The 27,707-nt window shown below is 39.4% G+C and overlaps 1 pseudogene; it reads right to left on the bottom strand.

Annotated features, from left to right (window-relative positions):
- LOC120305316 overlaps window positions 1-15,969 on the bottom strand; it is a 46,061-nt pseudogene extending 30,092 nt beyond the window's left edge.
- Window positions 15,970-27,707: the final 11,738 nt, after the last annotated feature.

The raw sequence follows: 27,707 nt of genomic DNA, 5'->3' as shown, positions 1-27,707 counted from the left end.
TGCTTAATCCATCTTTGCAAACCAGTTTTTAGAAGCTAAGCACCCAGCGCATGCTCATTTGTCATTCCTACCACTCACACTGCGATAATAATCATAGCCCTGTTTTCTTTCTTTCTCTTCTCCTATTTCAGAGAAAAAGTAGGCGTGAGAGAACACTGTATGTGGGTGTTGATACAGTCTGACATTTGGCTTTCCTGGGGAAATTGCTATTCACTGCAAGTGAACAGCAAATTACTGGGCTGAATGTTAATTCTTTGAGACATGCACACATTTAAATGGCCTGAAAAACACTTATTCCCTGGAAGATTTGGGATATGCAGTTTATTTCCAGAGAACAGGATTTGAGCCAGATGATCCTTGAGCAATTGCTCATTTAAGGCTTAGATGAACATTGATCTTCTTCTTCTTCTTTTTTTTTTTTTGAAAAAGGGTGATTTATCTCTTAATCATGTAGCAACTACTTTACTGAACAATTATTCTGAATGCTTATGGGTTTTTTTCCTGGTGGAGACTATAAAAAAAACCTGTTACCTATGTATGAAGTGATGTTGTATGAAAGAGAGCTAAATAATGTAGCTAATGGGAATACATTTCTGCTTTTTAAAGCAAATTAGATGTGAAATTAAGAGAGCAATTATATCTGCAAGGACAGATATGTTGGAGTTTGTGGGAAATCTAAAGAAGGAAAAGACAGTATTTGATTTTTTGTTAACTCTCCCTAATCTTTTTTTCCCCTTTTTTAACGAATCACATTCCATTGAAACCAATTTAAAGGAATTACTTTAAGCCAGATGAGGCAAGATCTTTTTCTTCCCACAGTTTGAGAGAGACACAGACACCCAACATATCCTGGCCTTCCAGGATTGTCCTTTCAAAATCCCAGAATCAGTGATGCAGGTAGTTATATTTTCTTTTTTAACAAAATTTTATTAAGTTTATATAGATGAGGAAAAATAGGAACAATACAGGTATAATAAAGGGAAGGGTGGGAGGAAAGGGGAAGGGGAAGGGAATAAAGGATTTAAGGTAAAATAAGGATAGGTACAATCACATATTTCAACAAACAAGCTACCGTCTAGATCATAATAATGAGTAAATATCATATTCGACCGTTTTTACTGAAGCTTAGACTATAACATATTAAAAACAATTAGTAAACAAGTATGTTAGTCTATTGAGTAAGCACTACTAATAAAATCTCAAAAAGTCCTAACAATCAAAAGTAACAAATAAAAATCAGTAAGTTAGGAAAAATAATCATATCATCAAAATGTTAGTTAGAACTCAGTTACAAATCAGTCATCTATTCTAAAATATTGAATCCTTCAAGTTCTAATATGTCTCTAACCATTGATAATTTTTTTCCCAAGTTATAAAATAAATTGAATCATCTTTTTCTTTCATCTCTAATGTTAGTCTATCCATTTCTGCACACTCTAAAATTTCAGTAATTATAATCTGGTCAGATGGTAAGTTCTCATTTTTCCAAAATTGGGCAAATACTATCCTTGCAGCTGTTAAAACATGCAATATCAAATAGTCATTCTCTTTACCATAATTAGGTCTTAATATTCCTAACAAAAAGAATTCCGGTTTAAATTCTATCTGTAGTTTCATCATGTTTTCCAACCATCTATGGATCTTAGACCTATATTTCTTAGCAATAGGGCATATCCACCAGGCGTGATAATAAGTGCCTGGCTGTTGTTTACATTTCCAGCAAATATTCGAAACATTTTTAAACATTTTCGCTAAGCGAATTGGTGTCATATGCCATCTATAAAACATCATATATAAGATTTCTTTATATGCTATCGCTTTTGTAAGCTTAATATTTTTAGCCCAATGTTTTTGCCAGTCTTCCAAATCTATAGAATGTCCAAAGTTCTTTGCCCATACTATCATTGTTTCTTTCACTTGTTCTTCTTCCATCTTCCAGTTTAAAAGAAATTTATAGAGTTTTCTAATCAAATTCTCATCTGTTTTTAACAAAATTTTATCTATGAAGGAGTATTATGAGACACTTTATAAGGCAGAGACGGTTTCTAAAGATATAATTCAGGCTTATTTAAAAGAAGCAAATCTCACAAAGGTTCCTGAGAATATGTGTCAGAGGTTAAACGAGAATGTTTCAATGATGGAGGTTACAGAGGCAATAAAAAAGCAAAAGAAAGATAAAACACCAGGACCTGATGGTCTGCCTGCTGAATTCTATGTAGTGTTACAAGATACTATAACTCCAACTTTGAAAGACTTATGTAATGAAGTTTTTTCACAGACAAAAATACCAGACTCATGGACTGAAGCTAATATTACTTTGATACCTAAAGAAGATACTGATCATACATTAATTAAAAATTACAGACCAATATCGCTATTAAATGTGGATTATAAAATCTTTGCTGCAATAATGGCAAAAAGAATGAAAAACTTTTCTAGATAGGTAGCGTATGTTTAGATATCTAAGGAGTATTTAAAGGAATATTTTGTTTTAAACATGTATAAGGGAATTTTAATGTTATAAGTAATGTTTATATGTGTGTTTTTGAGGGTGTTTATAAAGAATGATGGATAAATTTTAAATAATATAAGTATGACATTAGAAAATGTTCAGAGTATTTTATAATGTGTCTAACGATTGTAATTATAATTTTTTTTAATAAGTAATGTTTATATGTGTGTTTTTGAGGGTGTTTATAAAGAATGATGGATAAATTTTAAATAATATAAGTATTATATTAGAAAATGTTCAGAGTATTTTATAATGTGTCTAATGATTGTGATTTGATGTCAAAGAAAGAGGGATAGATTTTATATAATATAAGTATGATATTATGGAGATTGAATGAAAATTCTAGATAAGTAGTGCATTTTTAGATATAATTTTATATATATATATATATATTGGTCTTAAAGTATTTTATAATTTTTTTAATTAATTAATTGCTTATGGTTTACATGTGTTTAAATTTTTTTCTTTTAAGTTTTAATTAAGCCTATATTCAGCTCTGGGAAGGTTGGGGGAGGGTTGGGGTGGGTGGGGAGGGTTTGGGGAGGGGGATTTTCCTTTTTTCTTCTGTAAAACTTCAAAAAACTTTTAATAAAAAAAAAGAATGAAAAACTTTTTGAATGAATTTATACACCCAGACCAAAATGGTTTCCTACCAAAAAGACAGATAAAGAACAACTTGAGGATTATTTTAAATATCTTGGAATACTATGAAATTCATCTAGGGAACCAGATGGCACTTATATTCCTTGATGCACAAAAGGCCTTTGATAACTTAAATTGGCATTTTATGTTTCAACAACTTCAAGAAATGGACTTTGGTGAAAATTTTAATAAAGCAATTCAAGCAATTTATAAGAAACAAAAAGCAAGAATACTTTTAAATGGAGATTATATAGATGGATTTGAGATTAAAAAAGGCACTAGACAGGGATGTACACTCTCTCCTCTGTTGTTTATTCTTACATTAGAGGTTCTGGCAAGAAATATCAGACAAGATACAGAAATTAAAGGTCTGGAGATTAAAGATCAGAAATATAAACTACAGGCTTTTGCAGATGACTTGGTCTTCATTTTAGAGGAGCCATTGCAAACAGCTGATAAACTCTTGCAGAAAATTGAGAAATTTGGAGAAGTGGCTGGTCTGAAAATAAATAGGGAAAAGACTAAAGTAATAACAAAAAATCTAGCAGACAAACAGAAAATTCAACTTGCTAAAATGACAAATCTTCAGATAGTTAAAAAAGTCAAATATTTGGGTATTTATTTAACTGCAAAATATACTACACTAAAAGAAGACAACTATGAGAGACTAATGAAACAAAAAAATAGACTTGGAAAGATGGGAAAATCTTCAATTATCACTGCTAGGAAGAATAGCAGTTAACATTTTACCAAAGCTAATTTTCCTATTTCAAACAGTGCCTATTAAACTTACTAAGAATTTTTTTGATGATTTAAATGCAATGATTTTAAGATTTATATGGCAAAAAAAGAAAGCGAGAATCAAATGTAAATTGTTACAAGAATCTAAGGATAGAGGGGGCTTTGGACTTCCAGATTGGAGACTTTACTATTTACTTTGACTTAAAAAATGGATTATATTGAGAAATAAAATATTGCTTTATTTAGAGGGACACGATCTTCAGTTAGGTTGGCATGCTTTTATATGGTATGAGAAAGCTAAAGCACATAAGTACTTTCAAAATCATACGATAAGAAACGTACTACTTTCAGAATGGGAGAAAATTAAACATAAAATATATATGAAAATACCTGAGTGGCTTTCAACAATGGAAGCATTTGCTTATCTAAATCTGATTAACTATGACAAACTGGTTAGTTATAAAGACATTTTGGACAAAGAGGGAAAACTTAAGGACAGGCAAACTTTACAACTACAAGGTATTGACTTGACATGGTGGTCCTATTTGCAAATTCAAACAAAATACGAAAAAGATATAAAATCGACAGGTTTTTACAAAGAACAGACCCCATTAGTAATATTTTCTTAATATAATTGCAAATATTTTAAAAACAAATATTCATTTTATTTGTCATAATTTTTAAATGCATTATTTTATACAACTAAAGGTATTTTCCCCATTAATATATATCATCACACAAAGGGAACTTTTAAAAAGTACATTCAGTATGAGATCCATGGACATTCTGCCTTGTTTCTATTCTCCAGTCCATATAGGTTGGCTATGCAATATTCTTAATTCCTGCCAAATTTAGAAAACTGAGGGTAGGTAAAAACCAATCACCAAAGGCCATGGACAATAATGCTCCTTTCAATGGACCAATAGAGGACTGCAAAAACAATTAGTCAATCAATGCCTTGGAACTGGAGCTGCAGCAGCTTTTTCAGTTGTAGTAAAAAAACCTTTGCCTCTAGTTCATACAATAAGAGGAAGGGAAAGAGTAAATTGATTGCCTTCATCCTGTGTTTTCAGTATGCGCTGTAGGCATTTGGCAACAAAACAGAAACTGAATTGTTGGTGGGAGCCAAAAACTGTCTTGGTTATCAAGTTTAAGTGTATACATTTGCATACATTTTTAAAATGGATATATTAATATATTATGCTTATATTATGGGATCTCAGATGACTTCCTTGTGCTGTATAATACAAAATCTGTAAAATAAAGACAAATAACATCAATATAAAATAAAGAAGTGAGAAGTAAGTACAGGTAGTCCTCAACTTATGACCACAATTGAGCTCACAATTTATGTTGCTAAGTGAGAAATTTGTTAAGTGAGTTTTGCCCCATTTTACAACTTTTTTGCCACATTTGTTAAATGAATCACTGCCGTTGTTAAATTAACAAAATAGTTGTTAAGTGACTTTGTCAGAATGTTACTGTTAAATTCGTGGGTTAAAGGCATTGCAAGGAAACGAGTAGTGTGAACAACAACTCTTCTTTATTCATTCACCAACAAACAGCAACAGAAAAAAATGGCTTGCAGGCCTTTTATAGTGTCCTTGCAAAGGCCAGCGTCAGCTAATGAATGCAAGGCTGTTTTCGCACCTTGCGCATATGTGCAAGGCTGGAGACAGCCAGTCTGGTCCTGGGCAGCCTTGTGGTTTGCCCGGGACCCTTTGCAACATTTCTGAGCCTGTTGAATGATTCAGCAAGCCCAGGACATAACACCCTCCCCCCTAGATAAAACAATTACCCTTATCGTTATAGCAGCACACATACATGTGTTCAATTGGCAGGTTGTTGTTGTTGTTATACATCATGCCTGCACACAGGCAGACCACTCATCCATTGTTTAATACAAGAATATAATCACAGCGCTTAATACCTTGAGGTGGAGCACTCCTTTGTTTGAGTGTTTGCTCTGCAATTTGAAGAATTAGTAAGATTCCCTTTTGCTAGACAGAAACCTCACATAGTCTTTAAGATGTTTAGGTGGATCCTTGGCCCACTGTAACCTTCTCATGGCTGGTGTGTGTGCCTGGCCTGCCAGCTTGCCTGCCAGGCTAGGCAGACCAGGACTTTGATGCCCCAAAGACCCAAGTGACCCACCCAGCTGCTGACTGGCTGGATCCTCTAAATCCAAGCCAGGGTTCCTTAGGGGGTTGGAATTCCCTAAGTCCAGTGGTGGGGTGGAATTCTCCAAGTCCACAATGGATTCCTCTTGGGAGCACTGTCCCTCGAGCCCAAGACCAGCAGCTGGAGTGGCCTAAGTGGCTGAGGTGCCCCAATAACCCATGGCCCCCATGTATGTGCCGGAGGTGCCAGAGTCAGGAGCCGCCTCCATAGCAACCCCCCTTTCTGGAGACTCCCTGTCTGGAGCAATACCTGAATGTGTGAATGCCCCCTTTCTGCCACTGGAACATGTGCGGCAGCATGTGAAGAACTGCTAGAGTGGGGAGACTGTGGTCCAGAATTGTGATTAAGGTCCTCCCCCCCGAGAGCACAACCAGGAGCGGAAGTGTTACTGGGAAGCCTCCAACGCAGTTGGTCTATGTGACTTCGGATGATGCACCCATCATCCAAGGCCACTTCGTATGACAGTGGCCCAGAGACCTTGCATACCACTGCTGTGACCCATAGATGTCCAGGTCCATAGTTCCTTGCCCAGACCGGATCACCCACCTGTAGTCTCCTAGGTGCCCGCGGCTGTGACACCTGTGAAGCCACCCGGTCTGGGTGTAACCTGTCCAGTTTTGTGATGAGGTGGCGACCCCAGCGGAGTTCTGCTGGGCTCTTTCCTGTGGCTGTGCAAGGTGTGGTGCATTGTGAAAGAAGGAAATCAGCTAACCTGTGATGCCAGCTGCCATAAATGATTCTCTTGAGAGCATCTTTTGGTAGTGCGCACCATCCTCTCTGCCTGGCCGTTGGAAGATGGATGAAATGGTGCTGAAGTTGCATGCTGGATCAAGCTGGCCTGTAGAAAAGCCTGAAACTCAGAAGAAGTAAATTGGGGGCCATTGTCTGAGACCAGGACATCTGGAAGTCCATGGGAGGCGAAGATTCCTCTCAACACCTGGATGGTCCTAGCAATAGTAGTGGAGGAAACAGGTACAACCTTTAGCCACTTGGAATGGCTGTCAATGAGGAGAAGGAAGAATTGCCCCTGAAAGGGCCCAGCATAATCTATATGTACCCTTGACCAAGGGCCTTGTGTTTCCTCTCACCTGTGTACAGGGGCCTGAAGCACTTCAGGCCTGGACTATTGGCACACTTGGCACTTGTGAACCTGGGCCTCAATGGCTTTATTGAGCCCAGGCCACCAGAGATGGCTGCATGCAAGCACTTTCATCCAGACTATACTTGGATGTCCCTCATGCAGAGAGATCAAGACTCTAGTCCTCAATGAGGCTGGGATGAGTACCCTACTACCCCATAAAAGGCACCCCTTGAAAGTGGAAAGTTCATGCTTCCTTTGCCAGAAGCTTTGAAACTCAGTACCTGGACATGTGTCAGGCCATCCTGACAACACCCATGTCAGCACGCGTGTAAGTGTGTGATCAGTGGCAGTTTCTGCAGCCACATCCCTAGCATTGAGGGGAGATTCAGGCAACTCCTGAATGGAGAGGAGGTGAATAGTAGGGGCAAGATCCGCCTCTATCTTTTATAGAGGTAATCTGCTGAGGCCATCTGTATGGCCCATTTCTTTCCCAGGTTTGTGAATCATATGCTGATAGGAAAATTGACCATCTCAGCATTCTAGGAGATATTACGTGAGGGGTTTGCTTGTTTGTTGTAAACAAATCCAGCAGAGGCTTATGGTCTGTATAGACCATGAAGTGGCGGCCATATAAGAAATCATGAAATTTCTTTATGCCAGCTACTATGATCAAGGCATCTCTGTCAATCTGGGCGTAATTGCACTCTGCAGATGACAGAGTCCTTGAATAGTAGGCCACAGGGACTTGTGTCCCATCAGCCTTGAGGTGACTAAGTACTGCTCCCACCCCATAAGGGGATGCATCACATGCGATGCACACTGGCAATTGTTCATTGAAATGCGCTAAGACTGCATTTGAAGAGAGCAAGGCCTTAACCTCATTGAAACTCCTTTCATGGACCTTTGTCCACTGCCATGGAGCCTCTTATTTATTTATTTATTTATTTATTTATTTATTTATTTATGAGACTTATATACCGCTTTAAGTGCAAGCACTCTCTAAGTGGTGTACACCAGTAAGCAATGTATATATATATATTTACATTGCCCCCAACAATCTGGGTCCTCATTTTACCTACCCTGGAAGGATGGAAGGCTGAGTCAACCTTGAGCCGGTAAGATTTGAACCACTGACCTGCTGAACACAGTCAGCTAAAGTGGCCTGCAGTACTGCACTCTAACTGCTGCGCTACCTCGGCTCTTCTGTAACGGCTCAGCCACTGTAGCCTTGTGAAGAAGGAATGCATGATAAAAGTTTAAGAGTCCCAGAAAAGCCTGAAGTTCACTTTTGGACTTGGGACGTGGGGCCTGCTGAATTGTTTGGAGCTTGGATTCAGCAGGATGGATGCCCTGAGCATCAATTCTGAAGCCTAAGAATTCAATGGAAGTGACTCCAATTTTACATTTATCTTGCTTCAGCTTCAGATCCACTTGGTGGAAACGAAGCAAGACAGCCCTTAATCTTTCAGCTAAGTTTAGAGATGACTTCCCAGCAATGAGGACATCATCGAAATAGGGACAGACCCCAGGAATACCATGGAGCATGCACTCCATTACACTTTGGAATATACCAAGGGCTACATTAACCCCAAACTGCAGTCTTTTGACCTTAAAGGCTCCCCGGTGCATTACAATTGTTTGAGCCTCAGCTGTTGCCTCATCAACAGGTAACTGTTGGTAGGCCTGTGCCAAATCAAGTTTTGCAAAAATTTGTCCCCCTCTGAGGGAGGCCAGAATGTGGCTCACCACAGGCACTGGATGTGCATGCTGTTGCAGCACTTTGTTCAGTGTATATTTATAGTCCGCACAAATTCGAACTTCTCCATTAGCCTTCAGAGGCATTACAATGGGGGGTTTCCCATGGACTAGAGTCCACAGGTTCTAAGATGTCCTGCTGGAGCAGCTTGTCCAGCTCTGCATCAATTTTGCTTTTGAGAGGCACTCTTCTAGGCTTATTCCTAATGGATGTGATAGCTGGGTCTAAATGTAAGGCAATGGAAGGCCCCTTGTATGAGCCAAGCTCTGGGCTAAACACATCAGCAAACTCCTTGCAGACTTCTGCAAGGCCTGACATTTGTATGCTGTGAAGTCCAGTCACTTGGATTCCAAGAGTCTTGAACCAATCGAGTCCAATGAGACTCGTGAGATCACCCCCAACTACCACCACATCTAGTAGGCATTCAAAAGCCTTACGCTGCACGTTGAGCGTGGCCTCTCCCTTCACGCTGACTTTGGAATTCTGGAAGTCAGTGAGAACTAAGTTGATGGCCTGAGTTTTACTCGTAGGCCACTACTGCTGAAAACCCTTTTGAAGGTATCATGAGAAATGATTGATAGAGTGGACCCTGAATCCAAGTCCATCGATAAGGGAACCCCCTGCAACTTCATGTCAATGTGAAGCTTTTTTTAAGTGGCTTATGTGTTCCTGTCCAGCGTGATGCACAGAAAACCACCCTGTGTTGGCTGGGGACCCTGGTACCTTTCTGAAGCAATTCTTCCTGAGGCTGGACCTTCTGGTGACCCAAACAGATGGAGGGAATGTGGCCTTGCCTGCCACATGTCCGGCAAATGGTGGAGCGGAATCTGCAGTCAGCACGCTTGTGGCGTCCTCCACACCTGAAACACTGGGGAGATGCTGGGGCCTTGTTTGGATGCTCCTTTGCCTTCCTCTCCACTGACTGGTGCAACCTATCCACCTCTTCTTCAAGATCCTGTTCTGGATCTTCTCGAGCGACCTCTTGATGGATGGCAACGATGGCTGGAGAATTTCTGGCGAGCTGCAAGGCCTTCAAAGCACTGCCTGCTGCTTCTTCAGCTGCAACCTCTCTCAAGGCATCTTGGAACAAAACATCTTCCTTGGCGAAGATCTTCTGCTGCAGCTCACGACTTCTTAGGCTTCAAACGAAATGATCTGCAGCCTGGCTGCTTGCCTTAAGGCAGCAATAAAGTCCACAGCAGACTCATCAGGCCTCTGGTCCCTCTGCTCGAATGCGTGTCACCAAGCAATCACTGAAAGTTTAGGTTGGAAATGTTCTTTCAGCATCTTCTTCAAATCTACATAAGACACTGACTCCAAAAGCGCCGGGGCCACCAGATTCTCTGCTATGTCAAATGTTTCTTGTCCACAAACACACAGCAAGGTAGCTGCTTTAAGGCCGTCTTCTCTTATCTGATTAACTCTGAAGTAATTCTCCACCCGCACCACGTACGAGTTCCAATGTTCTGGGTGGGAAATATCAAAGTCTGACAACTGGCCTATCTCAGACATCTTAGCCTTCTGCAACCCTCGTCAATGCCTTCGCTGCAAACATTTTGTTGGAAAGGGGTCCTTCTGCTGAGCTCACCTCCAGTGATTCTGTACTGGCAGGCAGAGTCACGATTCTGGACTCCGAACTTTCCCTAGGGCTTCAGGACTTCCTTGGTGAGTCCTATCTTCTTCTATTGGTAATCTTGCTTGCAGCGATCCCATCTTTGTCGCCACTGTTAAATTCGCGGGTTAAAGGCATTGCAAGGAAATGAGTAGTGTGAACAGCAACAGAACAGCATTCACCAACAAACAGCAACAGAAAAAAATGGCGCGCAGGCCTTTTATAGTGTCCTTGCAAAGGCCAGTGTCAGCCAATGAATGCAAGGCTGTTTTTGTGCCTTGTGCATGCGCGCCAGGCTGGAGACAGCCAGTCTGGTCCCGGGCAGCCTTGTGGTTTGCCCGGGACCCTTTGCAACATTTCTGAGCCTGCTGAATGATTCAGCAGGCCCAGGACATAACAGTTACAAAAGGGAATCACATGATCCTGGGACACTGCAATCATCTTAAATATGAATCAGTTGCCAAGCATCCGAATTTTGATCATGTGACCATGGGGATGCTGCAATAGTCATAAGTGTGGAAAATGGTCATAAGTCGCTTTTTCAGTGGCATTGTAACTTTGAACAACTACCTGTAGTATAAATAAGCAAACAAATAGCACAAGCAGAATAGTGAGCAATCTCACCAATCAAATCCATTCTGGAACAAATAAGTCCAAATCCACTGTGGAACAATAGCTTTCAGAAGGCTTGGCTGCCATCTGAACTTCATCAGGATGGCAACTGCAGAGTGTTGGAGTTGCAACTGAGAAAGATTGCTTGTGTTTTGCTCTTTATCTCACAAACTTGAGGGGATTACCAGCAGGTTTGGTGGAGTTTTGCCCTAGAAGATTCAGATGGAGGAGGGAGGCCTGTTAGTCCTTAATGTCATGCCATGTAGGGCATTATAAGTTAAGATCAGCACTTGGCCTGCACCCAGAAACCTTTTACTATCATCCATAGCATATTATATGACTACAGCAATTCTGGAATCCCATCCCACTGTATTGTTCCAAGAGTTTTCTTGAGTTTTACTCTTCCAAACTTCTTCACTCTACAAGTCATCTTTTATTTTTTATTTTTTTTGCTTTCTGTTTGGCTCTTGACAGTTTACCTTAGACTGTCATCAGTATCCAATTGAGTTGTCATATTTTACTTTGCACCCAACTCTTACTGTTGCTGCTGTCAACTCAGCTTTTGACATTGAGACCTTCTATAATTTCACCACCTTCTGTCCATCCTCATCCACCTCTTCACTGCCAAGTTTTCTGTATAGTCTGAGCCAGAGCAGCTGTCTCCTAATCTAGCTTATAACACTGTAGCCCCTGGAGTTGTTCAAAACAAACAGTCTTCTGGGCAATCTGAACCAGAGGACAAATTCTTTAACCATTCTGCATATTCTAATTCTAACATAACAGTTCTGGTTTCACAAACAGCACGTAATATTTTATTGTACCCTATATGCTAGAACTAGATACTCATTTCAGTATTTTATTATGGTCACTGAGTAGAATTCAACAAGTCAACTGCAAATGAAACAGAATAAGACAAGATAGTTTATAACTAGATGTTGAATGCAATAAAACGTGTCTGTTTTAGGAACAGTATAGTGAAAGTTGGACATGTCTAAGAACTGTCTCACATTTTTTCATTACCTTTTAACAAAGTAATTAACAGTTTAAAATATTTTTTAAAAAATGTTCACTTCTTGATTAGTCTTTTTTATTCCCTACATTAAAAACTCATAGAATGTTGGAATGTGTTTATGGCTACTTTTCCTATCAAATATTTGTTACCAGTTTGGCTGGATGGATTTACAGAGTTTATACAGTTATCATCTAAGGATTAATTTTCAAGTAATAAAAACCAGATACTGATTTTAAATATAACTCATCAAAATCATAACTTTAAATCAGAGACAGCCATCCTCCAACTGCATGCATCTATTTTGTTTGGTCCACACACTTTTATAAGTTGCAATGATTTTCTATTTCTCTAATGTAATGTATGGGTTTAACAACAACAACAACAACAACAATAATAATAATAAAGTTGGAGGTCATCGAGTCCACAGGAAACCCTACACCATTTCGGACAGATGGCTGTCCAGTCTCTTCTTAAAAACTTCCAGTGTTGGAGCATTCACCGCTTCTGGAGGCAGGTGTTCCATTGGTTAATTGTTCTAACTGTCAGGAAGTTTCTCCTAATTTCTAATTTAATTATACTATGTCTTTCCATAAAAGATACAAAAGTTCAGGTTATTTTTATTTTTATCACAGGTTATATTGGCCAAAAAAGAGTAAATAATAATGAGATTTGGCAATTTCACACAGGTTTGGCCAGTGGATAGGATAGAGAGACTGAAGAAGCTGTAAAACTATGCTCTGGATTTGGAAAAGAAAAAAAAAAAGCCCAATCCCTGTCTTAGCTAAAAGTGCCTGACATTATAGAACTTCTGCAAATTGGACTCTGAATAATTTTGCCATAATTGCTGGAGGAAAAGGAATTTGTACAAGTATACTGGAGGCAGTATACCAGTACTGGCAAGTAAGGACACAGCTGATACTCATCTGCTGCCAGCAAAAATGGGATATTTTTTGCAGGGGATGTTGTGAGGATAGAAAGAAGAGAATTAACCATTCTTCCTATCAAAATCCACACACCCCCACACGAAACTATCCTTTGGCTCAATAAGATTTTAAAAATAGCCTTTATGGATGTTAATGGTGACTGCTCAGTCTTTGCAAGGAAAAGATCAGCCATGAAAATGTTCTTATGGAGAGAAAAGATGCAAATGAATTGAACTTTGCAATGCATTAAAGTTAGCAACTATTACAGCAAAATAAGTGCCATGTTCCACAAATCCATGTTGTTCTTTCTCTTACTTATTCTCAGGTTTGTATTAGGCACTTTGGGGTCTGATCACGCTTCACAGAGATCATGCTGCCTCTTAACTTCTGGAAACTGAGATATGGAATAATGAATTTAAGCTGTCTGGTATTGCTCTCTTCAAACCTGCTCACATATATCTTCTGTCATTGGTGACAAATTCCAGCACAGTCTTGATTCTATGCAATGAGGCTCATAAATATTCTCTTTAAAGCCATTTCTAATGCTGGGCATTCATGATACGCTAATCTCTGCAGCATTTACAAACTTAAAAGAGTTTGCCTCCTTTAAAAAACCTTTTCTAGAGATTTGAATGAGCAGACTTTTAATCAGTGACTGTAGTTCCTGAAAGAGAAGGTAAAAAAATTCCATAGTATTTCAGTTTCATTCTTTCTTGTATTATGGCTCTTCTGTATGCATGTTTTATTTTAAATGTCATTTCATGACTTGCTACATTTTGGTAGTATTTAGTATATAGCTCTAACTTAAAACTGTTGTTAAATGAACACTTGTAAGCAGTGCTTTTTTTGTAAAAAAAAAAAAAAAAGGTTCTGGAACTCACACACGTCATACAACCCATCTTGCCTATCCGACAAGGTTCCATCCCAAAAAGATGCCGGAACTCCGTTCTGAGCTTTCTATGGCAAAAAAACCCCTGCTTGTAAGTAAAGGACTACTGTAGTTTTCCCTGTTAGTATTGGTGGGCAAGTGTTTTTTCCTTGGTAGTTCCTTGATTAGGATATTGTTTTTTGTTTGATTGTTTGTCTGGTGTTAATCTCTGCTTATTGGAGTGTTGGCAGCTGAGGAGGATGTGTACTTTGTTTCCTTCTTAGCTTTTTATTATCTCTTGAATGGTGGGTAAATGTGATTTATCTCTCTCTATATATTGATGGCTGATTTGTCTGAGAAATTCCCTAGCATTTTTGCATTTAGCTTAGTGTAGGATGCTCACAGTTTCGAAGTTGAAACTATGGTTGAGTCTGTTCAAGTGTTGTGATATTAAAAAGTTTTCTTTATGTCTTCTAACTGCTAGTTGGTATTTATGGAGGCACTCTGCTAGACTTCTGCCTGTTGATACTGCATAGTAATTGTTAGAGTCCTTACACTGTATGTTGTAGAAAACTGGTTTTTCTTCTTCTTCTTGGGCTATTGGTATCCAAATGAGGTTTTGGGGGGCTTTTTTTGGTTTGTGTGCTGGGGTGATGCCATGTGGTTGTAATAGTTTGTTAGTTATTTTAAAGATGTTTCTGATGCATAGCAGTGTTAAAGTGTTCAAAGCTTGTGTTGGTCATGTTGAAGTGGGTTGAATGGTTGGTATTTTTTTAAAAAATAAAGTTTCTTGGGTATCCATTTTTTTTTTGGAAGAAGTTGTAAAGGTGGTCTGTTTCCTTTCTCAAATTCTGGATTGCTGTACTGGATCCGTATGCATCTGAATAATGCAATAAACAGCTTTTTTGTGGAAGGATGGATCATTTTTAATAGATTTGTGTTGCTAATTTACCATCAGTCCTTCTGATGAGAATATCTGAGAATAGACTTTTGTTTTCTTCCCCCTTGACAATTTTATTCCTTTGAAGATGTTGATTGTTTCATGTGTTTCCTTTAGTTGCTCCTTTTTTGTCTACATACTGGATTCTTAATTTTCATTCTATCTGTGAAAGTGCCATAGTTTCTAAATGCTGTATTACAGTTTCTGCTATGAATCTTGAGAGTGGTGATCCCATGATGTTCCTCTGATTTGCTGATATATTTGTCCATTAACCTGAAAGTAGATAGTGAAGCAGAGGTTGATGAAATCTATGATTCTGGATATTTCAATCTTAGTTATTTGGTTAGGTCAGGTCTTTCATTAGTTCTGGGTCTTTGGATGTAAAGAGTGTGTGACATCAAATGAAACCATAATTTCATCTTCTGTTTTTAGATATTTGATTTTCTGGAGGCATTGTAGTTGATGGAATATTTGCTCCATGTTGTGAGATATCCAAGCTTTTTTTTATAAACTCTTTGGTTATACTGTATGTTATGGTCCCTGGTAATGATACAATTGTATAAATTTACTAGAAACCAGAACACTGTAAGTTCTGCTCCAGGCTTAGACATGAAAGCTGTATGGGTGACTTGGCCAGTCACTCTCTCTCTCATAGGGTTGTTCTTGTGGGGAAAATAAGAGAAAGAATGAGTATTAGATATGTTCATTGCCTTGAGTTATTTATAAATAGTAAGAAAGGTGGGATACAAACAAGCAAACAAATAAATGAAGCATGCTGGACTTGTATATTTATGGGCATCTATAGAAGAATGGGAAGATGGGTCCACTGATATTTATGTTTTTATTAAACAAATTTATCTGCCATTGTTCTTTTTTTGTGATATGATCTTTCTTGGTTAGGTCATACAGTACAATTTATTTTATGTACTGTTTTCTAAATGATCTCCAAGTGTCAACACTGCTGACGTACTGCAAGTGAAAGCCTTACTCATTGTTCACCCCATAAATATCTTCATAATCAATATAGCTCCTTTTACGTGAGCCACTCTGCTCAATCTGATTATAAACAGTCAGCCTTAATTCACTCATAGACACTTCATTCTTTTGCTTTTCAGCCTTTCTTCCAGGTATCTTGCTTTCTCCTTACTGCTATAATATAGTTGCAGCTCTATTGATATTGCAAATAAATGGTTGATCCATACATGCATATGTAACATTTCATGACTCATATTAAGTGTGGGAAGTTGTTCCATATAAAAGTGTAACACCATAAGGACTATCAGAAATTGTCATCTGAAGTCTCAGCCACTTGTTCAGTTATGTCATACATTTTTACTAAGTCAGCATGCATATTCAGATAATTAAGAAAAAATGCATAGCATTTGCAGATTATAGTATTAATGACTACTTTGAATCAGGGGTGTTAAACTGCCGGCCCGTGGGCCGGATGCATCATAATGAAACCACAAACACCCCATTGCTGACAATGGCAAAAAAGTCGTGAAATATCTTGTCACATCATGTGATGGTGCGAGTTTGATACCCCTGCTGTAGATGAAAGGAAAGGCAACTTCATGAATAGGATTAAACAATATTAACTGAACATTGTGGGACAATGGGACATGATAAAGATAACAGATCGATTGTGGGCTGGATCATAAATTATGCCATGCCTATTCTGGTTGGTTGTTTTTGGCTTGGCATTAATTGTGAATCCAATTATTATGGCATAGTCCATGCATTATATGAATCTGCAAACCTCAATTAAAAATTCCTGATTTAGTGTTCATAAGAGTAAGACAGGCAAGGCTGATCACTAACCTAGTTTCAATTGTTTTGAAAAAAAGGGATTTTTTTTACTTGTGTAACTGTTTCAGTGTGAAACACTGAATTACTGCAGCTAGGGTAAAGGGATGAGCCACTAATGATTCTGTCATTCTATTCTTACATCTGCATCCTTCCCTTGAGCTTGATGGTTGATCAGTTAAGGTTGATGGGGTTGAATTATTTCACTTACTCTTAGAAATAAGATATAGACCCCCACATTTGCTATGTAGAAGATTAGTTAAGACCTGGATTTTGTAGGGAGTTAGAGGAGACTGAAGAGTTGAATTGGTTGTTATACAGCATACAATATATTTACTTTTATAACTTAGTTTCAGCTGACCGAAGTACTTGTAATGAGGAAAGAATGATACATGCAACTGAATTTTCATGACTTTCATATATTGATATTGTTTGGAGGATAACTTTAATATTTTTAGGTTACTGAAATCAATAGTATTTTTGTTTGAAATTGCTGATTTATTTTTTAAAATAAATTTGATGATTTTATTATATAATTGGTATCCTCTGAACTTTACTTTGGTTCTGTTATTTTTGTTATGGTACTCTGCTTTAGAATATTGGCTGTTAATATTACAGATATTACTCAAATTTTTAATTCTTTGATGTTTCCCTTTAGAGGAGAAAGCTACCTGTCTTGTCTATGTATAATATGTTAAATGATTAATAAGTAAAGCTAATATAGAAACAGTTCTAAAACTGAATTGTTATAATCAACTTGTAGAGCAATAATATGAAATCATTTAGCCTCTACAAAATGAGGGAATAATAAATGCATTCATTTGGAAAGTTAGTTTTCCATTTCTTCTAGTTTTACCTTATAAGTATATGGATATTTTTATAAACTGAATAAAATGATTGACTTGGGAGAGGAGGAAATGTCATTTAGCATAATTCATATTTGCTTTGGCCTTCAGTATTATAAATGTATATTTAGGGATTTATTATAGAGTCTAAAACAAAGAGTTACAGAATGGGAGTATAAAACCAAATATTCTAACTTATTTTCATCACACATTCATCACAGAATGCATTCAGGTAAATGTACTATATCTGGTTATATAATATATACTTTATATAGTATATACTATATGTATAATATATATAATATAGTACACACACATAAAGTCCATTCAGAAAGTATTTAGACCCCCTTTTACTTTTGTCAATTTTGTTATGCTGCAGCCTGATTCTACAGTTGTTGAAATTCATTTTTTTCCTCATTAATCAACACTCAGTATCCCATAATGTCAAAGTGGAAACAGAATTTTAGAAATGTCTGTAAATTTATTAAAAATAAAAACTGAAATTTCACCTTGTAAGTATAAGTATTCAGACCCTTTACAAAAACACTTGAAATTTAGCTCAGGTGCCTCCCATTTCTCTTAATCATTGCTGACATTTTTTCTACACCTTGATTGGATTCAACCTGTGGTAAATTAAATTGATTGGATATGATTGGAAAAAATATTTACCTTTCTATATAAGGCCTAACAGCTGATAATGCACACTATAGCAGAGCAAAACCCATGAGATCAAAGGAACTGTCTGCAGAGCTCAGAGACAGGATTTTTGCAAGGCACAGATCTGGGAAGGCTACAATAAAATTTCTGTTGAAGGTTCCTAAGAGCACAGTGGCCTCCATAATTCTTTAATGGAAGAAATTTAGCACAAGTAAGACTTTTCCAAGAGCTGGTCGCCCGGTCAAACTGAGCAATCAGGGAAGAAGGGCCTTAGTAAGAGAGGTGATCAAGAACCTAATGGTCACTGACTGAGCTCCAGAGATCCTGTGTGGAGATGGGACAGAGTTCCAGAAGGACAACCATCACTGCTGCCTTCCACCAATCTAGGCTTTATGGCACAGTGGCTAGATGGAAGCCTCTCCTCAGTGCAAAACACATGAAAGCGCACTTGGAGTTTGCAAAAAAGCATCTGAAGGACTCTCAGACTGTGAGGAACAAGACTCTCTGGTTTGATGAAACCAAGATTGAACTATTTGGCCTCAATTCTAAACGTTATGTCTGTAGGAAACCAGACATTGGTTATCACCTGCCCAATATCATCCCAACCATGAAGTATTGGTGGTGGCAGCATCATCCTGTGGGGATGTTTTGCAGCAGCAGGGACTGGGAGACTGGTCAGGGTTAAGGAAAACCTGAATGGAGCAAAGTACAGTGATATCCTTAATGAAAACCTGTTCCACACCACTCAGAACATCAGACTGGGCTGAAGGTTCATTTTTGAACATGACAACAATCTTACATATACAGCCAAAACAACACAGGAGTGGCTTATGGACAACTCTGAATGTCCTAGAGCGGCCCAGCCAGAGCCCTGACTTGAACCCTATTGAACATCTCTGGAGGAACCTGAAAATGGCTGTCCTCTGACAGTCGCTATCCAATCTGACTGAGCTTAAGAGGATTTGCAAGGAAAAATGGCCGAAAATTCCCAAGTCCAGGTGTGCAAAGCTTGTTGCATCATACCCCAAAAGACTCAAGGCTATAATTACTGCCAAAGGTGCTTCAACATAGTACTGAGTGAAGGATCTGAATACTTATGCCGTGATTTCAATTTTTTCTTTTTAATACATTTACAGACATTTCTAATACTCTGTTTTCATTTTGTCATTATGGGGTATTAACTATAGATTAATAAGAAAAATGAATTTCAACAACTGTAGAATCAGGCTGCAGCATAACAAAATTGATGAAAGTGAAGGGGTCTGAATACTTTCTGAATGCACTGAATATTATAATAAATCTATATTATTTCCCTATAACTTTATATATGAAATAAGAAAGTCTTGCTAGCAATCCATAATCTTTAAATATTCCCACTTGACAAAAGGTAGCAAGTGTATTGGGATCAATTGTAGAACTGTTGCAACAGATAGAAGTGTACTTCACATTTTGAATTAAACAGCACAATTTCCCAAATTATACCCTTATCATAAATTATTACTTATGTTAATTAAGCAGACACTCCATGTTTGGAAGCCATTCACCTTTGAATATCGAATGTTGGAAAAATCACTTTCATAGTGTTAGAAAAGAAAAATTGAATTAGCCAGAGTTTTACCACCAGAACGTATAGTTCAACATCAATATTTATCCTTATTATTAATACAGATTCTGTTAAGTAGTTCTATTTAGTTAGTGTCATTTGTTTGAGCTAGTTTTGATACTGACTGATTCAAGTTGAGCCTACCATAAATCTTTATTCTGCCTTCCATGATAAAGCTTTCTCAAATCCTTCCTGCTCATGCTATTGAAAGATCGTTTTTCAACATCATCTAACCCTGCTCATTGTGGAAGAAGACATCTTACTTACTTGGCCAAGGGCACTATGCAAGCATTTAAGAACTGAAACAAAAATCTTTTGGCTTTACAAATACACTAAATCATGAATAGTGTCCAGTGGAACATTTGTTTGCTTTTAGAATGAAGTATTATAATATTGACTCTGGTGATACAATTTTCTTTTAGTAATTTTTGGAATGATATGAAATCTATAAGAATGCTTTTGGCAAGTTTTGACATAACAAGCAATATATGTTTTTGAGATATTTTACAAGATGGTTCAGTTATAGACATAATTGCAATTCTGGAAAATTTTACTAACGGTCAATTAGTGATCACAAGGACAAAACAGAAGAAGAGTGAGACAAGCTTGATATAATAGCTTGTAAGAGTAATCTGGAAGGACAGAAGAAAGAGCCATAATTAAGACAACAGTCTGACAAAAAAATCTTGAGTCCTAGCAGAAATATAATTTGAGAAAGCATTTCAGGCTTGACTCTGCCTGGTCTTCTTTAGATAAAGTGGGAGAAGGGAGTAGTACATTCAGACTTACAAGATTGTCTTCTTGTAACCATATAATAAAAGTAATATTGGCATTCATAACTTTGGTTTGCTAGTCTCGTCTACCTCCAAGGGATGACATCAACCTCGCAAGTCTAAATATGCTTCCCAGTTTCCCTCCTTTATCTATAATAGAACCAGGAAGGATCAAACCTGAGGCACTTTCTCAAATTGCATTTGTTCCTCAGATTCAGATTTCTTTTGTTGACCATTGGCTTTGTTTTCAGCTCTTTTTCCTGTTCTTCAAGGTCACTTTTACAGCCTATTACACCCTGTTGGATCAGAATAAATTAATTAATAATTTATGAGACTTGTATGTATTAATAGTTCTTTGTTGTTAATAGTTCCAGTATTATTTAGAAACATCAATATGACTACAATTTATTTTTATGTTGGAAAAGGAAAAAACTTGTAGAAAAAATGATAGATAAATAAATCTCATTAACCTTTCCTGTTTATTTCATTTGATTTAATTATTATTGTTCGTGATGAATCTTTTTCAAATGTTGAATGTCATTGTTTGCATCCAATGCTTTTAATAACAGAAGATATTTTTGGGTGAATTCATGAGATCTCAACTGTAAGGACAAAATTATTTTCTAGACTTGCCCTGTTTCTCAAAACCTAGAGCTGCAATCTGTGTTTCTTCAATTTCAGACCTTGCTAACTGGATCAGCAAAGTCTAAAGATATTTCCACTTATTGTAACTAGTTGGAGACTGCACAAATTTAGAGTGAAGCTGAAATAGGTTTTACATGGAGTGTAAATCCCAGTGGTGGGATTCAACCGGTTCGCATCACTTCAGCAGAACCAGTAGCTAATTTTTTGTTGCCCAGGCCCAGAATGGACTTCCAGAAGCAGCATCCACACAGAGAACCAGTTGTTCACATATTTGAATCCCTCCATTGGAGTACAGATGTATCTTGGCATGAAAGCGAAATAACAACAACAAGGCAGCTGCAGATGCATTTGTCTGAACAATCAGAGTGGAGGGATTTTCCCCCCCCCCAACTTGATATTCTTTATCTAAACCTGGCTATACTTACTGAAAATAGTAAAAACTGTAATAGCTGTAATCGCATTGGGCTTAGTGAACAAATACACTTGATAAAGGAATTTCTTATGTTCCTATGTAGCTATTATCACTGCAATATTTGTTTTGTCTTTTATTTTATGTAATGTATATAGCAACTCAGATTTTAACCTACTCAAGGTTGAAAGAACTTTGAATCTCTCAGTTGAAGCAACATGGCAAGGATACATATTTCAAAAGCATGAAAGCAAGGAATTCCTCATGCCTATCCCCTGCCCTACCAGATGAAGAATTTCTGATTTTCTCCTTTCAAAACAATTTATTTGAATGTTTGATGGCACAACATATGAGTCAGAAGCTATTCTGCTTGCTTTGCATTTATGTCCTTGTGATCCCTCTCTCTCTTCAATCAATTTTAGGGAAATCACCCACTTATGAGATCTGTAGTCCTTTGTACTCGCTACAGCTGCAATGCCACTCAGTTTGAAAGCTTTATTTCCATCTTTGAAATTTTATAAAAGGCAAAGCAGCTGCCAGAAGAAGATTATAATTTAGTGACAGTTTCTTAGGAGAAAGAAAAGACAAGAAAAAAGCAACACTGTAAAATTACATCAGTTCTGATTTTTTTGTTTACCAGTGAAGAAGCTGGAGTTTAGCAGAACTATTTTGATTCTATCTTCCTATTTTAAGGTAATGCTGCAAAAAATTACTCCATGGTGAAGGAATTAACAAATACAAATTAAGAAAAAAGAAAGGAAAGAAGAGAATAATACAGATTTTGTTATTGGTACATCTTAAGCCTTTTCAATCAATGGATATTGTTCTGTTTTCTGCTGGGTTCAGCATTGAAGAGGCAGGAATAATAAACAGGTACTTCTTTATTGAAGACAAAACAGAACTCAAACAAAGATGGCTCTGCCCCTATTTATACATTCAGCTTGGAGTGGTGTCAGCCAATGAATGCACCATATTCTCCCACTCAAATGCATACTAAATGCATACTATCAGCCTTGTAGACAGCAAGTCTGGCTAGCAGGCCAGTGGTCTGCTAATGGTTGCAGTGCAGCTCCCTGCACCTGTTCCATAATTAAGCTCAGTACATTACACCCCTCCCTCCTGGTTCTTTAACACATACACAATATTTCTTGTTGTTCAATATTACACACATTCAAAAGCACAATGACACTCAGTGATACACAAGTCTGTCATCACACTTGTCAGAAATAATAATATCAAAACAACCCTGTTGCAAGGAACATATAAAACATCCCCATTTCACAGATCTACATAGCATTTTAGTACATAGGTATTTCAATTTCAAAGGAACATACACAAGCATTTCAGTTTGCAATAAAAATACATAAGCATTTTAAGTTTGCAAAGACAGAAACCTCATGTAGCCCTTTAAAAACTTTGGAGCTGCTGCTAGCTCCCGATCTGCAAGCTCACCTGCCAGGCTCAGCAGACTGGGGCTGTGTGACCCATTCAGTATGGGTGAAACTGGTTCATAAAGGCTGGCCTGTTCCGGTAAACCTTTGTCCAGTTCCCTATGGCTGGCCTGTTCCTGTAGGCCTGAGCCAAAGTTCCTCGGTGGAGAAGAATCCACCGGATCAGTGTGAAAAGCCGATTGAGAGCAATGTCCCATTGGCGCCAATTGAGATCAATGTCCTGTTGGCACAGTGCCTGAGGTAATAGCAGTATGAAAACCTGATTGAGAGCAATGTCCCATTGGCGCAGTGCCTGAGTTAGGAGCAGTCTCATTGGCAAACCCCCCCCCCCATTTGGCTATCGCATTGTTCCACGTTCGCTGAGAGACTCAGATTCACGATCGCGATTGTGATCCTCCTCCCCCCTGAGAGCAGAGTCAGGAGTGGAAGAGTGGCGTGGCAGCCTCCAACGCAGCTGGTCAATATGCCTGCAGAGCACACGACCGTCTTCCAGGGCCACTTTGTATGAGAGCGGCCCTGACACCTTGCAAACCATTGCTACAACCCACAGTGTCCCTAGTCCATAGTTGCATGCCCAAACCGGATCACCCACTTGCAATTGCCTTGGTGCCTTAGGCTGCGGCACCTGCGATGCAACCCTGTCAGGGTGTAAGCAATCAAGCTTTGTGATCAGAGAGCGACCCCATCGAAGCTCAGCTGGGCTCTTGCCCATAGACATGCAAGGCATTGTGCATTGGCAGAGGAAGAAATCTGCCAACCTATGATGCCAGTTTCCATGGGTTATCCTTTTCAAGGATTCCTTTGTTATGTGAACCATGCATTCCATTTGGCCATTAGAGGCCGGGTGAAAGGGAGTTGATGTGGCATGCTTAATCATATTTGCCCTCAGAAAGAACTGAATCTCTGAGGAAGTAAATTGAGCTCCGTTGTCGGAAACAATGACATCTGGAAGCCTATGTTTTGCAAAGATGCCCCTCAAAACCTGGGTGGTCCTGGCAGTCATCGTAGTGGAATGACCTCCAGCCACTTAGAGTGACTGTCCAAAACAATGAGGAAGAGTTGCCCCTGAATGGGGCCGGCGAAATCAATGTGAATTCTCAACCAAGGGGCTTGTGTGGCCTCCCATCTATATACAGGAGCCTGTGGTATTTCCGTCCGGGACTGCTGGCAAATGTGACACCTGTGGACCTGGGCCTCAATGTCTTTGTCGAGTCCAGGCCATCAGAGGTAGCTACACATGAGCACCTTCATCCTGACTATGCCCGGATGTCCCTCCTGCAGAGAATCAAAGACTCTAGTCCTCAGTGAGGTCAGGATCACCCTGCTGCCCCACAGGATACAACTCTTAAAGGTGGATAACTCATGCTTCCTTTTCAAGAATCTCTGGAAGTTAGTGCCAGGACACGTGTCAGGCCATCCTGTAAGCACCCAGTTCAACACGTGAGTTAACGTGTTGTCAGTAGCTGTTTCTGCAGCAACATCCCCTGCATTGAGGGGAGACTTTGGCAAATCCTGGATAGACAGGATGTGATTGGCTGGTGCAGGATCTGGCTCTAATTGCCATAAGGGCAGCTTACTAAGGCTGTCTGCATGGCCCATTTCTCTCCCCAGATTGTGAACCAGGCAATACTCATAAGCAGATAGAAATATTGACCACCTCAACATTCTAGGGAAGATGATTTGGGGTGTCTGTTTGTTCATAGTGACAACCCTAGAAGTGGCTTGTGGTCAGTGAAGACCATGAAATGGTGGCCATACAAAAAGTTGTGAAACTTCTTGATGCCAGCCACAATGGCCAATGCCTCCCTATCTATTTGCATTTAATTGCATTCTGCAGCAGAAAGAGTCCTGAAATAATAGGCTAATAATAATAAATAATAGACTTGTGTCCCATCAGCACTGAGGTGACTTAAGACAGCACCGATCCCATAAGGGGATTCGTCGCATGCTATGCTGACTAGCAACTGCTCATTAAAATGAGCCAACACCGCATTAGAGGACAACAATGCTTTAACCATAGCAAAACTCCTCTTGTGGACACTTGTCCACTTCCATGGGGCCTGTTTGTCCAAGAGCTGGTGTAACGGCTCTGCCACTGTGGCCTTGTGGGGGAGGAAAGTATGGTAGAAATTAAGGAGTCCCAGGAAGGCTTGAAGCTCTCCCTTTGTTTTGGGAGTGGGTGCCTGCTGAATCGCTTTGAGCTTGGATTCAGCCGGATGGATGCCTTCGGCATCTATATGAAACACCAGGAATTCTGTGGAAGTGACTCCAATTTTGCATTTCTCTTGTTTGAGCTTTAGCCCCGCTTCGCAGAAATGTTGCAACCTGTCAGACAGGTTTTTGACTGATTCGCCAGCTATGAGAACATCATCAAAATATGGGCATACACCTGGAATGTTGTGGAGCATGCATTCCATCACACTCTGAAAGATGCCAGAGGCTACATTCACCCCAAACTGTAGCCTTCGCACTTTGAAGGCTCCCTGGTGAGTCACAATGGTTTGGGCCTCTGCCATGGCATCATCCACTGGCAGCTGCTGACAGGCCTGAGCCAAATCTAATTTGGCGAAAATGCGACCTCCCTGTAGAGATGCCAGAATATGGCTGACTACAGGCACTGGATAGGAGTGCTGCTGGAGAGCTTTGTTTAACATGCATTTATAGTCACGTGCTTTGTTTAACGTGCATTTAAGTGGCGTGATGATGGGAGTTTCCCATGGACTGCTGTCCATGGGTTCCAAAATGCCTTGCTGCAACAATTTGTCCAGCTCAGCATTTATTCTCTGCTTAAGAGCAAAGGGCACCCGATGAGACTTAATCCTTATTGGTGCTATGGAGGGATCTAATCTTAAAGCAATTGGAGACCCTTTGTATGCCCTTAACTCTGGGCTGAAAACACCAGCAAACTCTTTACACACCTCTGAAGGGCTTTCTGTTTGCAAACTGTTTAACCCATTCACCTGAATTCCCAAAGCATCAAACCAATCGAGTCCAATCAGACTCGTGCGGTTGCCCTCGACAACTATGACGTCCAAAGGCCCCTCGAAATCCCTGAACTACACTCTGAGTGTGGCCTCCCCCTTGACGCTGACTCGGGAATTCTGGAAGTCTGTTAAAATGAGATTTGACAGCTTGAGCTTAACTTGTTGGCCGCTTCTACAACAAATCTGCTTTGGGAGATTATTAACAGAGCTGAACCCATGTCCAACTCCATGTTGAAGGAAACCCCTTGCAACTTGACTTGAGGTATAGCTTCTTCTTGAGTGGGCGATGGATGCCTGTCCTAAATACGCTCCTTCTACTCATGCAAAAACCCACCCTGTTCTGACTGGGGACCCCGGTACCTTTCTGAGGCAACTCTTCCGATGGACATTCTTTTCTGCGACCCAAACAAATGGCAGCGATATGGCCTTGCCTGCCACATGCCTGGCAAGTTGCGGTGCAGAACCGGCAGTCAGCCCATTTGTGGCGGCCTCCACACCCGAAACACTGAGAGAAGGGAACTGCCTTGTCAGATTGCCTTTGAGGCCTTCTTTCTGGAGGTTGCTGCAACCGATCGACTTCGTGATCCGATTTGGAATCTTCAACCCTCTTGGCATCCTCTTGGTGGACTGTGTCTGAGCAAGAAGGGTTCTTGGAGAGCCACAAGGCCTTAACGGCTCTGCCTGCTGCTTCTTCGGCCGTTATCTTCCTCAATGCATCTTGAAAAGAGACAGTTTCTTTAGCAAAGTTCTTTTGTTGAAGTTCTCGGCTCCTCAGACCACAAACTAAGCAGCCCCATAACCGTTCTTCAAGATCCTTGAATTCGCATAGTCTTGCAGCTTGGTGAAGAGCAGCTATGAAATCTGCAGCTGGTCCCACTGTTCAAAGGCATGGCGCCAAGGGATGACCGAAATGTTCCTTGAGCATCGCAGCCTTCAATCCATCTTCCTGAACTTGGTTGACTCGCAGGTAGTTCTCAACCCTCGCGATGTAGGAGCTCCACCTCTCTGAATGGGTGACATTGAATTCTGAGAGTTGACCTATCTTCATCATGGTGAGTCTTTGGCAGCCTTTTCAATGCCTCGTGCTGCACAGGCTTCCGTGGGACTTCCAGGGCTGTCTGTAGAAGCAGTCTCCTCCAGCGTCTTCGTACTGGCAGGAAAATATTGAGTGGGGGGTTTGGAACGTCATTTCATCTATGACACTAGTTAGGCCTTCCTCTGAAGTATCTCAGCTCATCGAATTTTAGCAGCACAATCCCACCTTCATTGCCAATGTTCTATTTTCTGCTCGGTTTAGCATTGAAGAGGCAGGAGTATTAAACAGGTACTTCTTTATTGAAGACAAAACAGAACTCAAAGATGGCTCCACCTCTATTTATACATTCAGCTTGGGGCGGTGTCAGCCAATAAATGCACTGTATTCTCCCACTCAAATGCATACTAAATGCTTACTATCAACCTTGTAGACAGCAAGTCTGGCTAGCAGGCCACGTGGTCTGCTAATGGTACCAATGCAGCTCCCTGCACCTGTTCCATAATTAAGCTCAGTACATTACAGATATAATTTTCATGTAAAACGTGAACTCTGCATTTGTCTCTGCATTTTCATAGTCAGCTCTATTTAATTTCTATTTTTTCCTCTAGATCACAGGTC

This window comes from Crotalus tigris, unplaced genomic scaffold (genome assembly GCF_016545835.1).
Source record: "Crotalus tigris isolate CLP2741 ecotype Arizona unplaced genomic scaffold, ASM1654583v1 scf7180000017667.1391209, whole genome shotgun sequence".
In the NCBI taxonomy this organism is placed as follows: Eukaryota; Metazoa; Chordata; class Lepidosauria; order Squamata; family Viperidae; genus Crotalus; species Crotalus tigris.
The sequence above is the reverse complement of the archived record's forward strand: the minus strand, read 5'-3'. Positions and strand labels throughout refer to the sequence as shown.